General features: G+C 41.6%; 1 non-coding gene across 1 annotated transcript; it reads left to right on the forward strand.

Moving 5' to 3' along the window:
* The first annotated feature begins 440 nt into the window (after positions 1-440).
* LOC145587200 (small nucleolar RNA R71) lies at positions 441-546 on the forward strand. Its single transcript, XR_014101223.1, has one exon. It is a non-coding gene; the product is annotated as a small nucleolar RNA R71 (small nucleolar RNA).
* The last annotated feature ends 341 nt before the right edge of the window (positions 547-887 follow it).

Genomic DNA, 887 nt, shown 5'->3' on the forward strand with positions numbered 1-887 from the left:
TAGGAGCATCATGATCATACGATCCACAAACATCATAAAACAAACAATCACTAGGCATGTTACTAGAAGAGGGAGAGGGTTGAAAGTTAAAAGACATACCACTCCCCTTAGATTGGGAGGGAAGATTCGAAACTTAGGAGGTAGCACTTTCCAACTTTACCTTGATAGAGAACATTTCCTTCCCCAAGTTTGTCATTTGTGAGGATAAATTGTTGATTGCATTTAGATGATCAACCAAGTACACCGAAGAGCTACTCTTTCTAGTTGACTCCCTTTCACCATCTTGCCAATCTCTATAGTACCTCACTACATTTTCAATTATGTCTACCACTTCCTCCTCCATTTTATTCATGATGGGACCTCCGGCTCCTCCATCAAGACATGACTTTCCTTGAGGACTTAGGCCACCATAGAAGATTTGAATAATTTGGTAAGTAGGAATTCCGTGGTGAGGACATTCTCTTTGATACTCCTTGTACCTCTCCCATGCTTCATAGAGGCTTTCACTAGACCTTTTCTTGAAACCTTGAATCAAAGCTCTAGCCTCCGCCATTTTCTTTTGTGGATAGAAATGGGATAGAAATTCCTTGGTCACTTCGTCCCATGTCCTTAGAGAATTGGGTTTGACCTCCTTGTCTAGCCATTCCAAGGCACGCCCTATGAGGGAAAAGGGAAAAAGCTTGAGGCGGATAAATTCTTGGGAAATTCCATTCACTTTGATAGTGTTGCAATACTTTTCGAACTCTTTGAGATGGTTTAGTGGGCTTTCATGTTTGGCTCCACTAAATTGTCGCCTCTCTATCAAAGTGATCATTGCCGGCCTTATTTCAAAGTCATTTGCCAGTGTTGTAGGTGAAGCAATCCCACTTTCAAACCTATATGCACCA

Source organism: Chenopodium album, chromosome 16, assembly GCF_948465745.1.
Source record: "Chenopodium album chromosome 16, dcCheAlbu1.1, whole genome shotgun sequence".
NCBI classification, from domain to species: Eukaryota; Viridiplantae; Streptophyta; class Magnoliopsida; order Caryophyllales; family Amaranthaceae; genus Chenopodium; species Chenopodium album.